This window comes from Scyliorhinus canicula, chromosome 18 (genome assembly GCF_902713615.1).
Source record: "Scyliorhinus canicula chromosome 18, sScyCan1.1, whole genome shotgun sequence".
NCBI lineage: Eukaryota > Metazoa > Chordata > Chondrichthyes > Carcharhiniformes > Scyliorhinidae > Scyliorhinus > Scyliorhinus canicula.
In genome coordinates this window covers 27,343,585-27,365,591 of record NC_052163.1, presented here as the reverse complement: position 1 = coordinate 27,365,591, position 22,007 = coordinate 27,343,585, and the positions used below count along the sequence as shown (strand labels likewise).

At 47.9% G+C, this 22,007-nt stretch overlaps 1 protein-coding gene across 5 annotated transcripts in view; it reads right to left on the bottom strand.

Annotated features, from left to right (window-relative positions):
• Positions 1-22,007, bottom strand: part of sdk2b (sidekick cell adhesion molecule 2b) — a 1,143,109-nt gene that overhangs the window by 1,033,937 nt on the left and 87,165 nt on the right. The window lies entirely within an intron of this gene.

The following is a 22,007-nucleotide window of genomic DNA, read 5'->3' as shown; positions in this document are numbered from 1 at the left end:
GTGCCCAGATCCCGACCACCCATCACCTGTCAAACCCCCAAATGCCATTATGCCTGCTCCACATTTGTGGAAAGCAGTGCTAAATGGTGCTACGGCAAGGTCTCCTAGGCGCAGGTGTTCGATCCTGGGCCTTGGGATAGTCCAGTACAGACATATTTAAGTGAAGCTAACTGCTCACTTAAATATGCAAATCACGGCATCTCGTGAGTTCTCGCGAGGTGTCCAGAGCGTCGTAAATTAATGGCCTTGTCGTGTCACCGATTGGGCAAAAGAGGCCGTACGATCGCTTCCTGGATGTAGTTGCTCTGTATTATTGAAATGAGCAGGGAGTTAATTTATTGCTCAGGTTGAAGATCAGAGCCCTGAGTTTGTTTAATTCACAGGTGTGACAAACTCTGCACTTTGCAAAAAAGCTTACATTTGGGAAACATACCCTGAATCCAAATTGAAACCAAACAAAGTTATGTCTGGGAAAAGAATGTGGAGTTCCTAGCTGTGTGGTCTTTTCTGAGATGTGACCTGGTGACTTCATGATGCTCTAGAGATGATTCTCCAGTCCCCAGCCACGTGTTTCATGGCAGCGCACCACGCTAAACTGGCCCTTAATAATTTTTTTAAATTTTCAGGATAAATAAAATCATCAATTCACGTGCCTTGATTAGGGCCTTCCATTTCTGTCAATAGATATCCAAGTTATATTGTGCACAATTACAATGACGATAAAAAAAACAGTAAATCAGATTACAGTTTGTGGCGGGTTCTGTACCTTGTTTCCACATATGATGATTCTATTATAATATTGTTCCAACTCCTGGCAAAAGACTGAAGAATATTTATGTTTAATTCATAGCAGTTTTCTTACCAACACTGCAACATTACTATGATCTTCATTGTAGAATCAATGCACTTTTCAATTGAAAATACCCAAACTAGCCAAGGCAAATTGCATTGAAGGTGACATAGAATCCCCACAGTGCAGAAGTAGCCATTCGGCCCATCAAGTATGTACCTACCCCCCTTCCCTATCCCCGTAACCCTAACCTGCACATCTTTGGACACTATGGGGCAATTTAGCACCGCCAATCCACCTAATCTGCACATTTTTAGACTGGGAGTGAACCGAAGCACTCAGAGGAAACCCACACTGACACGGGGAGAACGTACAAATTCCACATAGACAAGGCCGGAATTGAACCCGGGTCCATGGCCCTGCGAGGTAGCAGTGCTAACCACCATGCTGCCACTGTGCCATCGTGCCGCTCTCTACCCACTGTGCCACGGTGCCATCCTCTACCCACTGTACCACTATTCCGCCCTCTAACCACTGTGGCACCGTGCCGATGTCTAACCAATGTGCCACTATATTTAGGGACAACCTCCCTGTCCTTAATACAGTAGTGCCCCGTTATACCGCGCTCCGCAATATCGCGGTTCGCGATATACGGCGGGGGGGGGGGGGGGGGCTTATGGACCCCAACTGTCAGCTTCCCTCTCCGGATCAAAGTGAGCCGGCCGCTGAAATTGACACTGCCGGCTGATTGGAGGGAGATTCAGTGAGAGAGGAGCAGCGTTCCTGGTAAGTTTCTGTGGGTTTCCTAATATGAACTAAGGGAACTAGGTGATGGGTTATGCAGATTCTATTCATATAGTTTCAAGGACCAGGAGAAATTGATGCTGTCAGTTTATTATAGCAATCAAACCTGCAGCCACTGCTGCATATTGGCTCTGCAACTTTTTTTTTGGACCGGAAGCATTGGATAAAACCTTCGATCAGAGTTCTGATAAGAACTTACTTTAGTTGACTGCAGAATTATTACATTATGCTACCATAAGTTAAATATAAGTTAAAGTAAGAAAGTAGCACTTCTAAATTTATTTAAAAATCTATGCATGCGCTTCCCATTGTGAGTCTACGGGGGGCAGGGGGAGAGATCAGACCCCTGCTGACTCCAATGGGAAGCGCATGCATAGATTTTTAAATAAATTTAGAAGTGCTACTTTCTTACTTTAACTTACATTATGCTACCATAAGTTAAATATAAGTTAAAGTAAGAAAGTAGCACTTCTAAATTTATTTAAAAATCTATGCATGCGCTTCCCATTGTGAGTCTACGGGGGACGGGACGAGAGATCAGACCCCCTAGACTCACAATGGGAAGCGCATGCATAGATTTTTAAATAAATTTAGAAGTGCTACTTTCTTACTTTAACTTATATTTAACTTATGGTAGCATAATGTAAGTTAAAGTAAGAAAGTAGCACTTCTAAATTTATTTAAAATCTATGCATGCGCTTCCCATTGTGAGTCTACGGGGGTCTGATCTCTCCCCCTGCCCCCCGTAGACTCACAATGGGAAGCGCATGCATAGATTTTTAAATAAATTTAGAAGTGCTACTTTCTTACTTTAACTTATATTTAACTTATGGTAGCATAATGTAATAATTCTGCAGTCAACTAAAGTAAGTTCTTATCAGAACTCTGATCGAAGGTTTTATCCAATGCTTCCGGTCCAAAAAAAAAGTTGCAGAGCCGTGGATATCCGCGGCTCGGATGCAACGCGGGTGGCTGACTTGGGCCCCAACACCCGCGTTATAACGGGGGACTACTGTAGTTCTCCAGGACTGAAGACAATGGTAAGATATTGGAATAAAAGAAAAATTCAAGAACTGAGTAAAATAAAGATTGAAAATAAAATTTGGATTAAATGAAGTGAAGAATGAGATGGTGTTAGAACTATAGGAGAGGAGAGCGAAGATTAAAATTGCACCTACAAGCTAAAAACTTGGCCCACAGGGTTATCTAGATAGGTTAACATCAAAGGATGAAAGCAGTATAACGATAGTCGGGTAACTGAGTACAGCAGGAGAGGAGGAAGAGAGCTACAGCTGGTAAGCAGCTGCAACCATAGCTACAACGAGCTGGAAAATTAGTTTGTCTCCCGAAAACAAGTTGGTGCTGAAAGTTGCTGATTTTAAAATTCTCAGAAGAAAAGTGTTCCTAAGCTAAAAGATACCTTGTGGGTGGTAACTATCTACTGGATGTAGCTCATCGAGCCTGCCTCCACAGACTCGATGGGCCGAAGGGCCTTCGCTGTGCAGCATGACATCGGTTGGATGTTGTTCTAGAAAGGAACATTTCTTCGAGTTCAGAAATGTAGATGCCTGGAAACAAGCATTATCTTCATGAGATACTGTCTGTATAGCCATTATTGTAAATAAGTGTCCTGTAGTCTTGAACTGTAGGGCACGATTCTCCCCCAAACTTTCTAAGTTAATTTGTGGCGGTTTTTTCAGGATGTTTCGCACTGGCTCTGCTGACGAGTTCCTCACTGTTCTTCAATGAAACGTAGTCACTTTTCTGGGCCCTGAGGAGTTTCTCACCGGTTTAGCCCACAATTAGAATTTCTTTTAGAACTCAGAGATCGGGCCGCCATTTTGAAAGGGTGGCCCGATCTCTAAGTGGGCTGTTGGTCTTCCACACCCCCCCCCCACCCATTGGGCAATGTCACCCCCCTCCCCCCACACACACAAGGACACTACCCCATACCCCCCAAGTGAGGACATCCTGCTTTGAGATACCTGGGGGTCCCCCCTCTTCAGGACCCCCCCCCCCAAGCCTCCTTACAACACCCCCTCCCAACAGGACCCTGACCCATCAACCCCCCCAACCTCTTGGAGGTCCCTACTTGTAGGCGTGGCCTCCCTTTGTCCTGGTCAATATATATCCCTCAACCATCACAAAAACAGATTATCTAACAACTTTTCCTTTGCAGTACGTTAGACTTAGCTATGTGCAATATGACTGCCGCAATTCCTGTATTACAACAGTGACTCTGCTTCATTAATACTTTGTTGACTGTAAAGTGGTTCAATACGTCCAGTCCCCAGGTTATACAAGGCGGAATATGTGCATCCTTTCTTTCTTTCTAATTGTTGCAAATAGTTTATTCAGAATTTAATGTACAAGTTAATTTGGGTGACAACATTTGCAGCAAATTTTGTCCAGGTTCAGCTGTCCAAACTGAACAGATAAAAATGTAACTGTACTTTGGACAAGCAATGGACACATGTGAAGGCTAAACCCCAATGAATGATGCATTTATACAAACTCCAGCCATTATTCTCACCCGCGGGATCTTATGGTACCGCTGACAGTGAACCCCTGCTGTGAGTTCTCCAGCAGTAGGACAGGAAATCCTGTTGACAGTGGTGGGATCCAGCCAATAGCGGCCTGCATACACCACCGCGAAACACACCACGGGAGACGAGGAAAATCCATCTCACCCCCACGTGTCCATACCTGGAAATTAGAACAGCTGTGACCTGTGTTTAAACCCCACCGATCCTCTGGCTGATTCATTAGTTTCTTGTAGTTGACTGTGATTGACAAATTCCACCAAACAGCTGTGAGCCTTGCTCCATTCATTTTTTACACTCCCAGGGCTGATTACAAACATCAACCACATCAAAGAGAGTTAAATGCTGTCAATTTCCAGCTCCGCACTTCAGAATCACTGAAGCGTGCAGAGGCGCGATTGGAATGCAATTAACTGGTGGGAATCCAGGGCATTACCCTGAATCTCTGGATTATTAGTCCAATGACACTACCAGTGTGCCACCACGTCCCCCTATCAAATGATCAAAAGAGCTGATCAGGTAGCTAAATGGGAGATACTAGGGGTGATTCTCTAGGTCTGCTAGCCCCAGCCAGGAATCGTGATGGCGGGCATGAGGGCAAAAAATTGGATTCTCACCGAGTGTCAAGCCCGTTGAGCGTCTCCCGACCTGCTCCCTTGGCACTGATGAAGTTCCCGTCAGCCTCGATCATGCTAACAGGCACAGCACCTGCTCTTTCTAAGAAGCACTTCAGAACAAAGAAACATCCTCTTTAAAAAAACTGTGGTTACAAAGATCTGCTCAGATGAGAAAGCACTTCAGAGTTAATGGACTGTAAAGAGTTATAAAAACAATCAAAGCTAATCCTGTCTTTGAAATAGCCTGGACCTGTCAATTAAGAGGTTTGTAAAAGATAATGCACCGTGAAGTTGAATGTAAATAATGCAGTTCAAAGCTTTTAGGCTTTTCAGCATGCCCAGAGGCAAAAAAAAAGGTTAGAGGGTAATAAAATTAACTGTGAAGAAAATACTGCAAATGTTCCAACACATCAGAGGGAAGAATTGTAACTACAACTTGACATGCTGAAAGACAGTTCAATGATTTTCAAAGCTACAGAGGAAGGATCTGCCAAAGTACCCCCATCTCAGGCAAGAGATTTGACCTGAGCCCTACAGCTCAGCCCAAGTCCCCTGATGCCCACATCCCTGAAGGACACCCCTCTGCACCCAGGAGGCTAGTGTAGAGAGGATACTCACCCCCTTTCCACCTCAGAGTCCACAGCACCAAGTTGTCACCAAGTTGATCCTAGGGTGGGGCCTGAAGGGGGGGACTGAGGCGGGTGGGGGGTTAGCCTGAAGTGGGGAGGGCAATTGGCAAGCCCATAAGGGTGTGCGCATGGGGTGGGGGGGGGGGGTGGCAGGGGGAGTGGGTTTAGGTCCCCCTCATGGCCAATTCAAAACCCACAAATCTCCAAACAAGTTTCTAAGTGAGATTGAATCCCACGTCAACAGTGCAGCCAGTGCCAGCGGGAAACATTCCAGATTTCCTGCTGGTGGCAGCACTTTATTTTTATTCAAGAGAATTGTGGCTAATGTTTACTCTTGTGGCCAAGTCCTGAACAAGGCGGCACAAACTTAGAATTAGTGCTGCCCATTATTAGGTCAGGGCAGGAAGCATTTCTTCACATAAAGGGCTGTTGAAATCTGGAACTCACCTGTCCAAAATCTGTTCAGGTCAGATCGATCGAAAAGTTCAAAAATTATATTGATAGACTTTTAATTTTAGGTAAGGTTATTGAGGTTTAGAAACTAAAGGCAGACAGATGGAGAATGGCAAAACAGGTTTGAGGGCTGAACGGTTTACACCTTTTCCTATGTTCCTTAATTAAATTAATGCCCCACTTACCTGACAGTCAGGCCACTTCTTTTTAACTCCTGTTATGAACTACTCATCAATCATACAACTTCAAAAATGTATAGCACGATATTTTCAGAATCACTTTAAAGGAATTGAGTATCATAGAATCGCTTCAGTGCAGAAGAAGGCCATTCGGCCCATCGAGTCTGCACTGATGCTCTGAAAGAACACCCTACCTACTGCTCCCTCATCCTATCCCTGTAACTCAGTAACTCCACCTCACCCTTTGACTATAAAGGGTAATTTAGCAGGGTCAATTCACCTAACCTGCACGTCTTTGGAACGAGGGAGGAAACTGGGGCATCCGGAGCAAACCCAAGCAGACACAGGGAGAACATACAAACTCCACACAGTCACCAAGGTCAGAATTGAACCCGAGTCCCTGGCGTAGTGAGGCAGCAGTGCAAACTAACCACTGTGCCATCATGCTGCCCATTTGATTGAAATAATCTTTTCCAAATTAATTACAAAGCAGCAGCTCTGTTCAGAGCACAAATCAAGTTGGTGCTTAAATCTGTTATTCAATAACTTATTTTGTCAGATGTGAAATATAATGTACATTTTAGTTGTACAAGTAAATCTCTTCCATTGCTAATCAATCTGCGACTCACCATACAGTTTTACAGCTAATTTTCTGAAGCTACATATTGCACAAATAATGCAAGATAAAATATTATACTATCTACTGACACTGAAAAATGTTACCCATACAAATATATTTTCATCATTATTTTCCCAACGCTTCAACAGACTTGTTTAAGGTGTAAATTACCCATTTAAAACATCCTATCCCCAATCATTTGCACCATTTTATCTCTATTTCACTTGCCTTAAATGCATTTCATTTATTTTCACACTCCTCTCAAAATTTTACTTCTTGTTCTCATTATTTACATAATTATAACTGATTTTTCCTTTCCATCATTTCTCTTGATTGGTTTTAAGTTGTTACTGAAGTTTTGTTGGTGTAATACCTCAGAAAGGTATTTTCCACTTTTGAGTCTCCAAACACCAACACCTGGGACTGGATGGATAATTGCAAATATTTTAGGTCATTAAGCACCTCAGTAAACCACCAGCCCCCAGACTATGAGACCTGATCCGTTTCTACTTGGTTGTCACGTGACTCTGGATATTATTACTTGCAGAAGCAGGGTGAAGACCGGTGAAGACGACAACTCGCAAGACGAATCACTTCTCAGGTCAGATACTTCCTCCCTCCATACACAGACAATGGGCGGGATTTTCTGGCCGTTCATTCTGGTGGGATCTTACAGTCCCACCGACAGCGCAAGCGCTCTGCGGACTTTGAGATGGCAAGGGGTGTGTTCAATGGGGAACCCCGTTGACAACGACCAAAGATCCCGCCACTGGCCAATGCCCTCCATCGCGAAACATACCACAGAAGGGGAGGAAAATCCCACCTCATGTTTGTCCACAGGAGCTGCGGTCTTGTGGTGCAGTGGGTAACATCCCTGCCTCTGAGCCAGAAGCTCCAGCTTCAAGTCTCAACCGAGAACTTGATGACCAAGGAAGATGCATTCATAATGGGACTAAGCAGGTTGAGTATCAATCTGTTAATCCTTCTAACATATGGCAGGCAGTAACAGTGGCAGAGATTCCAGGTCAACCATGTAATGGAAAGAAATTGGAGTTTGTACCATAACTATCCACAGCTCCAGGCTACATGCATGTATGCTGCCATTCCTTGGGGGCTTGTTTGGCTGAATGTCTGGTGTTCTGGCGGGGGTAGATTTGGGACCTGCCTCCTTGCCCTACATATGGCGAAGATTGAGCGCTGTGGGTCAGATCTGGCTTTGGGCTGAAAACTCAAGAAGCTGAAAATGCATGAAATCCACAAACAGGCTCCAAACCGAAGGTCAGGACAAAACTTCTTGCTGACCTTTCTAACAGTAATTATTTTTATCTGGAACGATGAATGCAGAGTTGCAGACAGAAATTAGAACATCTCTACACCAGAAGACTGACTATTGATCTTCCAGGTTCAAATTATTCCAAGATTGGCCATTTTTAAACATTTTTTCATTTCATGGGATGCGGCCTTTGCTGGCAATGCCAGCATTTGTTGGCGATCCCTAACTGTCCTTGAACTGATTGACTTGCTGGGTCAGTTTAAAGGAGTCAGTCACATTGCTGGGAATCTGGAGTCGCAATGAAGCCAGGCCAGGGAAGGATGGCAGATTTCCTTGCCTAAAGGATATTAGTGAACCAGATGCATTTTAATGACAATTGGGGATAGTTTCATGGTCACCATTACGGAGGCTAACTTTCAATTTCAGATTTTTATTAATTGACTTTAAATTCCGGCAGCTAAAAAGGTGGGATTTGAGCACGTGTCCCCGGACCATTAGTCTGGGCCTCTGGATTACTGGTCCAGTGACATTACCACTGTCTAGCCCCAGAAAGTCAAAGGTGGCCAGCCAGATAAAATGGGTGTGTATATGTTAACAATTACTTTTGAGTTCTACTTGCACAACCTGCAAAAAAAGCCTAAAGCCGATCATTTACCACATACGATCAACCCAAAATACTACTCGATACACAATTTTGGATGTGCTTTTGTTCCACAATGGCCATATGCCAAGCTGACAATCCACATTCCTGATGAAGACAATTTGGCCTAAATGGAATTTTCGCCGGAGGCTCAACTGGTGCCTCATTTGTGAACATCCACAATGGCCTAAGAGTGATTAGCATCCATTTTGTCTTGATTGTTGATTCAAAGTACTGTGTCAAGTCCATCATGAAATAACTACTGTCAATTTCAAAAGAGAGCTTTATTTGAAAGCCAGACATTCCAAATCCTCTTAACACACAGCTTTTTCAGGTTGTTATGTAACAGATTGTGTGCCAGACTAGATGATCTGTAAATTCTGAAGACAATATTTTCCGAATTTTAGTATCTCAACACCACCAACAGCTGCCAGCCATGCAGAAGTTGCCAAAATATCAGCAGTCACAATTGCAACTATCAAATTTTAAAACATGAAATGGCTGAACCCTATACTTCATGTAAACTGAGATAAAAAAGATCTTTTAGTGCATTAGAAGTTTAGGAACATCTGCATTTATCTACAAATGTATATTTTATATAAAAAATGCCCATCAATAAAGTTATATTACATAGGTAAACTGTAATACGTTCACAGACAGGCAGTATAGGATCGATGTATTTTCATCTTCAAAAAAACAGTTGCTGGGAACAGTAATTTATTGTTGATATCACCACAAAGGATTTTTTCCAACCCAAGTGACAGCAAAGTTTTGCACGTCTTTAGAATTAATAAAATGAAGTGGATACAGTATTACAATGTGGAGCAGTGCCAGTTCTCAGCTGCCTCATTTGAGATTGTCACAAAGTCAACAGGCCATGCAGCTATGCGCTGCGTGCATAATATATAATACACCAAGGTATTACCATGACTTGACTATCACTATTATCTCCATGTGGAGTAAAATAGTTGCATTGCAATTAGATGGTACAAAGACAGACACACTTCAAACTTTTACCTTATTGTCAAAATCTATAATGATCAGTTGGTAGAATAGAAACATTATGATAATTATTCAGAAGCTGCATCTAAGCACTGAGGAAAAGATTCCTATCTGGGTCTGTAACTTGAGTTGAAACCACAGTCCAGACCTTGAGCACATGATCCAGGCTGGCCTATAAATGTCATAGAATTAGAATTCCTGGAGCGCAAAAGGCCATTCAGCCCATCGGGTCTGCATCAACCCTCTGAAAGGACACCCCACCTAGGGTCAGGCCCCCACCCTATCCCATAACCCAGTAATCCCACCTAACCTTTTGGACACTAAGGGGGAATTGATGATGGCCAATCCACCTAACCTGCACATCTTTGTACTGTGCGATCACCCGGAGGAAATTCACACAAATACGGGGAGAAAGTGCAAATTTCACACAGTCAACCGAGGGCGGAATTGAACCCAGGTCCCTGGCGTTGTGATGCAGCAATGCTAACCACTGTGCCGCCCTTAAGGACTGCTTCCTTTTGAACAGCCTGCCTCTGACCTTTTGAAGCCAATACTACACTCTTCATAGTTCTCAATTCCTCCAAGTTTTGTCTTATCTACAAATTCTTAAATTATGTCCTCTACAACCAAGTCAAGGTCATTAATATATATCAAGAAAAGTAGTGGTCCTTGTACTGATCCCTGGGGAACTCCAGTATATACCTTCCTTCAGTCTGAAAAATAACTGTTCACCATTACTCTCTGTTTCCTGTCACTGAGCTAATTTTTTTTATCCGTGCTGCTATGCCCCTTTTATTCTACGGCTTTCAACTCTACTGGCAGACCTACAATGTGAGACTTTATTAAGTACCTTTTGGATGTCAATGTCCACCAGATAACCCTCATCAACCCTCTTCTTTCATCAAGTTAGTGAAACACAATAGGTGGGATTCTCCGACCAGCTGCACCCGTTTTCTGGTGCAGCGTGCCCCCCTCCGGCAGCGGGATCCTCCGTCGCAGCAGCCGGCCAATGGGGTTTCCCATTGTGGGCACCCCCACGCTGTAGGGAAATCCGCGGGCGTGAATGCTCTGCCGACTCTGAAGCAGAGAACCCCGCCAATGGGAGAATCTAGCCCAATTTGTCCGTAATAAATTCATGCTGGGTTTCCATAATTAAACCATGCTTATCCAAGTGGCTGTTAATCTTCTTCCCAATTATAATTTTCCCACCATCCAGACTAAGCTCACTGGCCTATAGCTGCTGGGTTTATCCTTTTACCCGTTTGTGAACTAAAGTGCTGATTTGACCAGCCTGCCTATAATTACCAAATCCTCTGGCTATAATTACTCAGTCCTCTGGCCATAATTACTAATTCCTCTGGCTCCACCCGGTATCCATTGAGGATTGGAAGATCATAGCCTCCACAATTTGTCCTTCATTTACCTCAGTATCCTCAGATGCATCCCATCCATTCCTGATAGATATAAACATCAAGAACAACCGGCCTTTCCAATACCTCCTATTCATAGATTCTTAGTCTATACAGTTTCACAACTCCCTCCTCTTTCACTGTGACAAAAGCAGCATCTTCTTCCTTGGTAAAGACAGATGCAAAGTGTTCATTTTAGTATCTTAGCCCTGTCAAATCCCTTCCTCATACCTACTCACCCCAACCCTCCTCCAACTATTTATTTGAAGACTTTGGGATTCCCTTTTATCGTTCGTCACCAGTCTCTCATCATTCCCTCTCTTGTGCGATAGACAGCATCCTATCCGGCTGCATCACAGCCTGGTATGGCAACTGCTCAGTCCAAGATCGCAAGTAACTGCAGTGTGCTGAACTCAGCCCAATGCATCAAACAAACTTGCCACCCCTACACTGATTCTGTCCCACTGCCTCAGGAAGGCAGACAGCAATATCAGAGACCCCTCCCACCCAGGCATTGCCTTCTTCCGGACCCTTCCATCAGGAAGAAGGTACAGAAGTCTGAAGACTCGCACATCCAGACATAGGAACAGCTTCTTCCCCACAGCTACAAGACTCCTCAATGACTCCCCCTCGGACTGATCTGTTCCCTGTAAGAACACTATTCACGACACCCTATGCTGCTCTTGCTCATGTATTTGCTTTGTTTGTTTAGTTTGGCCCCTTGTTCCACACCGGAACCAATCACTGTTTTGTCAATGTTCCCTGTTGATTATTCTTGTGTCTACTATGTACGTATTGTGTATGTTCCTCAGCCGCAGAAAAATACTTTTCACTGTACTTCGGTACATGTGACAATAAATCAAATCAAATCTTTCTCTTCTATTTACTTATTCCCTTCCCCTTTGAACTTCCAGTATTTAGCCTGAATCTCACTTGTATTATAAATCTGAATTTTTTACACACACCCTTTTTCTCCTTCATCTTACACACTATTGCTTTCATTGACTAGGGAGTTCTGAACTTACTTGTCATACATTTCTACCTTGTGAGAATATACTTACCTGCACCATCTGCTCTTTAAAATCACCCATTGTTCCTTTACAGTTTTGCCTGCCAATCTTGGATTCCAATTTAACTACATCAAATCTGTTCTCACCCCATTGAAATTATCAACCAACAATGGTAGCATAGTAATAGGACAACGTGGAACGATTGGGGAAAAAAACAGGGACATATTGTACAAATGACAATCAAGCTTGTATGACTATTTTGACGTAGAAGTTTTCTGAGTACCAGTATCATTCTAACAGTTGAAAATTATTTGCATGAGTTCCAGGTTCTGTACAGAATGCAATGAGTGAGACATATAGAACATAGAACAGTACAGCACAGAACAGGCCCTTCGGCCCTCGATGTTGTGCCGAGCAATGATCACCCTACTCAAACCCACGTATCCACCCTATACCCGTAACCCAACAACCCCCCCTTAACCTTACTTTTTAGGACACTACGGGCAATTTAGCATGGCCAATCCACCTAACCCTAAATAGTTCCCAAAAAGGACAATTTCAAACTCAAACGCAATGCAAATCAAATCTTAGCCACTCCTAGAATGTTATATATTTGCTGTTAATGGGAGGCACATATAGATTTCACTGAAATGAAACATAAATTGGGCATGCAGAGGAGTAAGTTCATTTGTGCATGTTTTGGACAAGGAAAGTCTGAAGTTAGAATACCTCGAGTTAAAAAGCCTGATTATCACAATCAAGGTTGAAATATCACCAGCAGGTTCAAGAGGATGACTGGGGGATTGTTCTTCAGCAATAAACCTTCAGGATAGGAGAGCTAGCAGTCATCCAAAACATTAGTGATTTAGATCCATCATGTTGTCACTGCTACCAGCAAGGTGGAAACTGAAATAGAAAGTGGTGGGCATAAAGTTGGGTGGTTACGATACTTTAGGTGAGGTAGGAAAGATTAGGTAGAACAAGCCAAGGTTTCATGGGGGAACGAGATTTCGGCAATTATTTTTTATTTAAAAATTATTAGGGGAAATAAGGCCTAAGGGGAAAAAAGAAGCCAGCCATGCTGGCAAGCATAACGCTGCGGAGGAGTATCTCAACAATCGGGAGTTCAGTTCTGCTGCCAAGATTATCAGTTGCGATCATCTACTTCAGCAGAGACCATGGGCGAAATTCTCCGACCCCACGCAGGGTCGGAGAATCGGCAGGCGGCGGCGTTATTCCCGCTCCCGCCGGGTTTTTAATTCTCCGAGCGGCCAAAAACCGGCGTTGTGAAAATCCCGCCGGCAGCCTCTGAAAACAGCTGGCGCCGGCGGGATGTCATTGATTTTTAACAGACAGACATTCTCCGTGCCGGATGGGCTGAATTCCCGCCGACGTGGCCACGGGTCACGTTGGCGAAAAACAGAGTAGCTTTAAAACGGCGTCAACCATTGATGATGGTTAACGCCGTTCAGTGACCTAGGGCGAGTGTGGGGGTAGCGGCGTTGGAGAGGGGTGGATTGTGGGGGGGTTGCGGCGTTTGGGGGGGGTGATTGCGGCGTTGGGGGGGGTTGCGGCGTTGGGGGGAGTTTGCGGCGTTGGGGGGGTTGCGGCGTTGGGGGGTTGCGGCGTTGGGGGGGTTGCGGCGTTGGGGGGGTTGCGGCGTTGGGGGGGTTGCGGCATTGGGGGGGGTTGCGGCGTTTGGGGGGGTTGCGGCGTTTGGGGGGTTTGCAGCGTTTGGGGGGGGTTGCGGCGTTTGGGGGGGTTGCGGCGTTTGGGGGGGTTGCGGCGTTTGGGGGGGTTGCGGCGTTTGGGGGGGTTGCGGCCTTTGGGGGGTTTACGGCCTTTGGGGGGGTTGCGGCGTTTGGGGGGGTTGCGCCGTTTGGGGGGGTTGCGGCGTTTGGGGGGGTTGCGGCGTTTGGGGGGGTTGCGGCGTTTGGGGGGGTTGCGGCGTTTGGGGGGTTGCGGCGTTTGGGGGGGTTGCGGCGTTTGGGGGGTTTGTGGCGTTTGGGGGGGTTGCGGCGTTGGGGGGGTTGCGGCGTTGGGGGGGTTGCGGCATTGAGAGAGGGGGGGCGGCGTTGGGGGGGGTAGGGGTGGTGGGGAGGGGGGTGGGGGTGGTGGGGAGGGGGGTAGGGGTGGTGGGGAGGGGGGGTGGGGGTGGTGGGGAGGGGGGTAGGGGTGGTGGGGAGGGGGGTAGGGGTGGTGGGGAGGGGGGTAGGCAGGGCCGGCCCAAGGTACCGGCAACTCGGGCAGTCGCCCGGGGCGCCATGTGTTAGGGGGCGCCAGAGGCTCGGGTCCCGCGCATGCGCAGTTGGGCCGGTGCCAACCAGCGCATGCGCGGTGGCCGCCCTCCCCAGGGCGGCCCCCTCCGCCCGCCCCTCCGGCCCCCCCCTCAGTCCGCCACCCCCCTCCGTCCGCCCCGCCTCGGCCCCGCCCCCCCACCTCGGCCCCCCCCCTCGCCTTGGCCCTGCCCCACCCCCCGCCTTGGCCCCGCCCCGGCCTCGCCCCCCCCCTCGCCCCCGCCCCCCCAAGGGCGCTGAAGTTCAGCTTGCCCGGGGCGCCAGCAACCCTAGGGCCGGCGCTGGGGGTAGGGGTGGTGGGGAGGGGGGTACGGGTGGTGGGGAGGGGGGTAGGGGTGGTGGGGACAGGGGTAGGGGTGGTGGGGAAGGGGGTAGGGGCGGCGTTGGAGGGGGGTTGGGGTGGTCGGGAGGGGGGTAGGGGTGGTGGGGAGGGGGGTAGGGGTGGTGGGGAGGGGTAGGGGTGTTGGAGGGGGTAGGGGTGGTGAGGGGGGTATGGGCGTTGGAGCGGGTAGGGGCGGTGAGAGGGTGGGTTGGGGTAGGGGGCAGTGGCGTGCAGGGGGGGCGACGGTGCGTTGGCCCCGGGCATCCGTCGCCCCCCCCCTCTGCACGCCGCTGCCCCCTACCCCAACCCCCCATCACCACCCCTACCCCCCTCCAACGCTCCTACCCCCTCACCACCCCACCCCCTCCAACGCTCCTACCCCCCTCACCACCCCTACCCCCTCCAACGCCCCTACCCCCCTCCCCACCCCCCCTACCCCCCTCTAACGCCGCCCCCCCCCTCTCTCTCAACGCCGGTACCCCCCTCCTCTCAACGTAGGTACCCCCCCCTCTCCTCTCCTCTCAACTCAACGCCGCAACCCCACCCCCCCAAACGCCGGGTCACTCTCTCTCCCCCCCCCCCACAAACGTCGGTTCACTCTCTCCCCCCCCCCCCCCCCCCACAAACGCCGGTCACTCTCTCTCCCCCCCCCAAACGCCGGGTCACTCTCTCCCCCCCCCCCCTCCCCCCCAAAACGCCGGGTCTCTCTCTCCCCACCACACAAACGCCGGGACTCGCCACTTCCGCAGCGGGTGAAACTGACGCGTATCGCGTCAGTCTGCTGCTGGCCCTTTCGGGAACGGAGATTAACGGCTTAAAAGAAGGCCCCGACGCCGGAGTCATCCGCACCGCTTTTGCCCGCCGGAAATGGGCGTCACGTCGGTCCGCGGAGAATTTCGCCCCATAAAGCAAGGGCAAAATTCTCCGCAACGCAACGCTGCAAGCGCGAAGTGCACTTGGGCGGGGAATCGGTCATTGGGCCAAAACCGAGGTCCGGGCCCAGCACCGATTTGTGCGCCAAGCTCCAGTTTCTCGCTGGTGACGATAACGAGATGTGTGTCCCACTCCGGGTTTGACCCACTATGCTCCGGACCTCCGCGATGCTCTGCCCCTCTCAGGCGGACATCACATGGGTGCGATTTATTACAGGTATTTATAAACAGGAACTGGACCGCTAAGAGGGAGAAAGAAAGTAAGCAAAGTTGTAAAGGCTGTTAAATTAAAAATTGTAGCGCTTGCTGGGGGCTGGCTGCCAGGGCTGGTGGGTGGGGGTTGTGGATGGGGGGGGGGGGGGGTGGGGGGAAGAATAGCGGGAGTGACGGCCGGCTTGCTGACAGCTCTGTGGTTTTGGGCTGTTCCCCTCCGGATCGGGGAAACCTCGCTCAGACCGCCAGTGCTACAATATTTATTTTAAACGCACCCATTTGGTACAAGTTGCAGACCTCTGGCATCTCACTCTGCTGACTCTCACTGTATCCTGTAAATGCTCATAGAGCCTCTGGTCATTTGGGAGCCCACCCATATCTCCCTCTGGAAACCCTCGGACCCCAGCTGACCCATCAATGGGATGGGGGTGGCCAAGCTCAATCAGCAGCACACAGGGGGTTGGCGCTCCTCAGTGCATTTATCACAAGTGTAGTCCCACTTCAGGGGAAGGCAGGGGAATAGCAGAGCCCACCACAAATAAAGAACACATGCAACGTGGCTTTTGGCACCCTCTCTGGCACTCTCAGGCAGAGGTCTCACCAGTAACACTACCAGCTAGTGAGGAGGTGTGTTTCACCCCCCCCCTCACCCCCCCCCTCACCCCCCCAACCCCCCTCCCCTCCCCCCCCCCCCACCCCCCCCCCCCTCCCCTCCCCCCCTCACCCCACCCTTCACCCTTCACCCCACCTCATAAGATCAGGGCACCCCCGGGCCTGATCCCCAGCACAGGCAAACAGTCACCCGGGCACCTTGGCATTGCCAGCTTGGCACCCTGCCAGTGTCCCTGCCCATGCCATTTGGACACCCTGGCATTGACATGGTGCCCAACTGGCATTTCCAGGCTGGCCTTGCCAAGGTACCCAGGTGGCATCAGAGGTGCCAGTGTACCACCCTGCCCACAGCCCGATCACCCAGGGGCCTCCGATTGCCTGGCGACACCCCCCAAGTGCCGATATGCCTGATCCGCGTTTGTGGAAACTAGTGCAATGTGGCGTCATGGCGAGATCTCCCAGGCGTGGGTGTTCGATCACGCGCCTTGGGTAACTCCGGCGCAGTCATATTCAAGTGAGGCTAACTGCTTACTTGAATACGCAAATCTGGACCCCACCAAGTGAGGGCGTGATCCAGATCGCGACGCCTCACAAGATCTCGCAAGAGATGACTCACGAGATTTACCAGCCTTGTCATGTCACCGAGTCAGTTGTAGCGAACGAGCACAATCATGCCCTCATCTCCCAAACGGAGAATTTTGCCCCAAATTTCTGAGATTTCTGGCCTGGTCAGCTCTGCTACTTACCTGATATATTTACAGAGTGTTTCCTAGATTCCCTTGGAAAGAACGTTAATTTACAAGGTGCTTCTCTTGTCATAAAAACATCCAAAATGCTTCACAAGCATTGTGATCGCTTGTTCTATAAGTGTAACCACCAATATACACACAGCAAGGTCTGAGTACACTTCAAAGAAAGGTTACGCTTCATTTAAAAATAGTACACTTCACAAGGAAATGTTGGTTATAGGCAACCTCTAGACCTTGCCCTTCTGTGACATTATACATCAGACTGGTGTTCTCCAAGTAATGAATTCCTTCTCCATTCAGGATGCCACTACAGAAGGAATTCCATACAATTATCAGTTTCCAGGCTGCCTCAGACCAGCAGCTTAAAGCAAATACACATAAATAATGAATGCCTGAATCACAGAAAAATACAGTGCAGAAAAGGCCCTTCGGCCCATCGAGTCTGCACTGACACATGAAAGGCACCTGATCTGCCGACCCTAAGCCCATTTGCCAGCACTTGGCCCATAGCCTCGAATGTTAAGATGTGCCAAATCCTCGTCCAGGTGCTTTTTAAAGGATGTGAGGCAACCCACCTCTACCACCTTCTCAGGCAGTGCGTTCCAGACCCGTCACCACCCTCTGGGTAAAAACGTTTTTCCTCAAATCCCCCCTGAACCTTCCACCCCTCACCTTGAACTTGTGTCCTCTCGTAACCGACCCTTCAACTAATATAATAATAAGGGCAATAGCTGTTCCCTATCCACCCTGTGAAGAGGGTAATTGTATAGGTTTGTTTCTTTTAATATATGTGTGTGCCAAATGTTATGTGACAATTCAGATGAATGTTATCCTTCCTTTCTTTCACAAGGCAAGCTTTCGCCACGTTTTCCTTAAATTCCGAAAGTGGAACCCAACACATTTTCCAGAACAGTCATTTGTTGCACATCAGTTTTCCTACATATATGATAGCAACACACAGTTAAAGTCTCCAAAATACATGCCTCTGGGAGCCTTTCACTTCAGCAGAAACTTTTCTGCAGCTGACTCATTTTATACCAGGAAAATCTGCAAATTGTATCCCACTTGATGATGTAATTCCCATTAAATATTTTTTGACTTTTACGGAGATGACATTACAACTTGAGGCAGAAAGTACCTTGGGTGGAGGGGAGGGGGGTCTTGACAAAATATTCACATAACCCTGGAAAGTGTGGGCTTCACATAGGATTAAAATAGGCAACTAGCTCTCTTCTCTGATTATTTGTTAAACATACATGCATGGCAGATGCAGTATAATGTGGATAAATGTGAGGTTATCCGGTGGCAGAAAAAATAGGAAGGCATATTATTATTTGAATGGATGTAAATTGAGAGAGGTGGATACTCAGCAAGACCTTGGTGTCCTTGCGCATCAGTCACTGCAAGTAAGCGCGCAGATACAGCAGGCAGTAAAGAAGGCAAATGGTATGTTGGCCTTCATAGCGAGAGGATTTGCGTATAGGAATGGGGAGGTTTTACTCCAATTGTATAGGGCATTGGTGAGGCCACATCTGGAGTATTATGTGAAGTTTTGGTGTCCGTATCTGAGGAAGGATGTTCTTGCTGAGGAGGGAGTGCAACAAAGGTTTACCAGGCTGATTCCTGGGAAGGCAGGACTGTCATATGAGGAGAGACTAAGTCAGTTAGAATTATATTCATTGGAGTTTAGAAGAGTGAGAGGGGATCTCATAGAAATTTATGAAATTCTAACAGGATTAGACAGGGTAAATTCAGAAAGAATGTTCCCGATAGTGGGGGAGTCCAGAACCAGGGGTCATTGTTTGAGAATAAGGGGTAAACCTTTTAGGACTGAGGTAAGGAGAAATGTCTTCACCCAGAGAGTGGTGAATCTGTGGAATTCACTACCACAGAAAGTAGTTGAGGCCAAAACAATGTGTAATTTCAAGAAGGAATTAGATATAGCTCTTCAGGCTAAGGAATCAAGGGATATGGGGGAAGGCGCAATCAGGCTATTGAACTTGATGATCAGCCATGATCGTAATGAATGGCTGAGCAGGCTCAAAGGGCCAAAAGGCCTCCTTCTGCTTCTATTTTTTATATATGTTTCTGTGTATATAGTGCAATAAACATAACTTTATGTAAAATGTATACCAAACTCAAGGCGAAAGCTATAATTCGCTCATGAGTTTGCATTCAAGATGCCACATTCTTCTGAACTCCTGAAGTCTTTTGCATTACCTTGAAAAATAGAGGCGCCATTCAATCAAAGGAAGGAAAAGACATATACAGAATACGCGTTGTCCCCAGTGCAACACTCTGACAGTAAACCAGCTCCAAACTGGAGCTGAGAGCACGAATAAGGATAGCGTGGCCACACCAAACATCTCCCCTCCCTTGTCACTCTGGTGAGAGCACCTCACTACAGGTGGGACTAAATCGCTCAATTCGGGTCAGAGAACGAAAAATACGAATGGAAATAAACTAAGTCTGAAAGTTTTCAATGCTGGAATCACAACTGTGACTGTGCTTAATTACTGCCAGTTTTCCAACATGCTTTTTGGCTGCCGTATAATTATGTGGGATGAAGATGCTTCATCCAAATGCGACATAATGCTAAAAAGCGTAAAACCCCATGGGATGCAGAAATTTCTGGCTGTTAACCCAAGTCCAGTCACGTCAGCGGTCTCAAAAATACAGCAGCTGGGCAATCCAAGCTAAAGCAGGAAGTTGAACGAAATATGATACCATTCAGATGCCAAGTGAACAAAAGAGAACCAGACATAAAATTAAAGCATTTGAATACACAAACTCTGAAATGATTCAACACTCCCAGAACAGTTTCCAACTTCCATGACTATGAATGTACACTTCTGTAATTGCTATGTTCAAAAAGTATAATTAAATCAATGTGCAAACAAGTGAAAATCTACTTAAGATATTACATTTCCTTCCTGCTCACTTTTTCAAACATCTACTGTAAAAATGATTATAAGTGAAATGCTTTGTCCTTGAAGTTTCATTTCTTCTCCAAAGTCCTTAAACTTGCATTCTCGCCCAAATTCATGCTCATCTTTCCAGCAAGTACCTTTCCAATTTAATGTGTCACCCACTCACAGTCCAGAAAAAGCTGAAATAAAGTCATGAGCAACGTGCTCTATGAGTGTGAACAAGATGCATTATTCCTCTTGGATAATCCTGCAGTTTTTGACATGATTGACTACACCATTCTCTACCAATTAACATCCTGTTCGTTAATGTCAAATTTGGAAAGATTTAATTGCCCATGCTTAGTTGTATTCTTACCTGCCCAAACGCAGAGAGGTGGTGTACTGCAATGGCTCTTTTATCACTCCTGTACAATTATCGCCTGCAAACCCTTTACCTTTGAACCCCTCATTTCCAAGTTGCCTCTTGGCAACATCATCCACAGACATGGGGCTACATTTTATTTGCATGCAAGCTGTTGACACCCGGCTGTACTTCCCCACCAACATTCTCAACCCATCTACCACAAACTGCTTTTGTCAAACTGCTTCTCTGACTTATATTCTTGGATGATAAGCAACATATAATCCCTACACTGCAGAAGGAGGCCATTCAGCCCATCAAGTCTGCATCTTCCCTCTGAAAGAACACCCTACCTAGGGCCAGGCCCCCACCCTAACCCGTAACCCAGTAACCTCCACCTAACTTTTCGGATATTAAGAGGCAATTTAGCATTGTCAATCCACCTAACCTACACAACTTTGGACTGTGGGAGGAAACCAGAGCACCCCGAGGAAACACACGCAGACACGGGGAGAAAGTGCAAACTCCACACAAACGGTAACCCGAGGCCGGAATTGAACCCAGGTCCCTGGTGCTGTGAGGCAGCAGTGCTAACCACTGTGCCGCCCTTCATCCTTTGATTGTTCATCCCTCGATTGAACACACAGATGGCAAAAAAAAACAGCTTTTGCCCCCACCATAAAATTCACAACTTTGCTTCCATTCCAATTCCATGCCCTTTTTAAATTAGACCTTTGTGAATCAATTTGGGACATTATTCTACAGGTCTGACATATTACTGCAAATAATGATGCAAATTACATGAAATTGTTTACAGATCTGGGGCTGGATTCTCCCCTACCCGGCGTGACGGAGGGTGCCGGCGTAGGGGAGTGGCGCCAACCACTCAGGGGTCGCGCCTCCCCAAAGGTGGGGAATTCTCCCCATCTTTGGGGGCCAGCCCGGCGCCGGAGCAGTTTGCACCAGAAGACTGGCGCAAACACCCGGCGCAGTCGGAAGCGGGGCTGGCCGAAAGGCTTTCGTCGGTCGGCGCATGCGCCGGCAGTGACGTCAGCGGCAGCTGGCCGCTGACGTCACTGCCGGCGCATGCGCGATGCGGGGTTCTCCTCCGCGTCCGCCATGGCGGAGGCCGTGGCGGCGCGGAAGGAGAAAGAGTGCCCCCACGGCACTGCCCCGCGGAGTGAGCGGGGGGCCCCGATCGCGGGCCAGGCCTCCGTGGGGGCACCCCCCGGGTCCGATCGCCCCCCAGCCCCCCCAGGACCCCGGGGGCCTGCTCACGCCGCTGAGCCCGCCGTTCCAGAGGTGGTTTAAACCTCGGCGGCGGGAGAAGGCCTCCCAGTGGCGGGACTTCGGCCCATCCGGGCCGGAGATTTGAGGTAAGTTTAAAAAAAATGAAATCCCGCCGGCGCCAGCTGTTTTCACAGGCTGCCGGCGGGATTTGCACAGCGCCGGTTTATGACCGGCGGGAGAATTCAAAAACCTGCGGGAGCGGAAATAACGCCGCTTCCCGCCAATTCTCCGACCCTGCGTGGGGTCGGAGAATTTCGCCCCTGATGTTGTACATAAATGTGGCGACGAGGGGCTTTTCACAGTAACTTCATTTGAAGCCAACTTGTGACAATAAGTGATTTTCAGAAGTAAAAC